The sequence below is a fragment of the Rhagoletis pomonella genome, unplaced genomic scaffold, assembly GCF_013731165.1.
Source record: "Rhagoletis pomonella isolate Grant_MI unplaced genomic scaffold, Rhpom_1.0 Rhpom_scaffold_00290, whole genome shotgun sequence".
NCBI lineage: Eukaryota > Metazoa > Arthropoda > Insecta > Diptera > Tephritidae > Rhagoletis > Rhagoletis pomonella.
Window position 1 is genome coordinate 36,906 of NW_023458844.1, and position 622 is coordinate 37,527.

Here is a 622-nt window from a genome sequence, read left to right on the forward strand (position 1 = left end):
TTCGTATTTGACACATAAAAAATTACAAGGTTGCCGGACTTATTTCTATTGGTAATTTAGAGCGCCTCACAGGGTCGCATTTGAAAATAAATTACGATATTCTATTTGCTTCTTAACATCCCGGGCCCTGTGAATCTACTCGCTGCTTGATTCACTGCCATCCAGCTTTGCTAAAATACAGACTGGTCGTTGGAACGTGCCTCCGGCCGTCTTGACTTCTGCCACTCGGACCTGCCCATCTTGACCGAACTTGACGCTGGTTACTCGACCCAGTGGCCACTTGGAACGATGCAGGCGAACGTCACAGATCAGCACCAGATCCCTTACTGCTAACGGCTTCACCGGTTTCCACCATTTAGTCCTGCGACACAAATCAGGGAGGTACTCTGCTAGCCACGTTTTCCAAAACCGATAGTGTATTTGCTGCATCTTCCGCCACTGTGTCCTGGTTACTCTTAAGGACTCCTCCTGAGGATGTGGTGTCTGCTCGGAGTTAGCTGTACCTAAGAGGAAGTGGTTAGGGGTTAGTGGTTCTTCATTGGGAGCGTCAAGCGGTATATGCGTTAGGGGTCTCGAATTCACGACGTTTTCTGCTTCACACATTACGCTGTACAGTGTATGT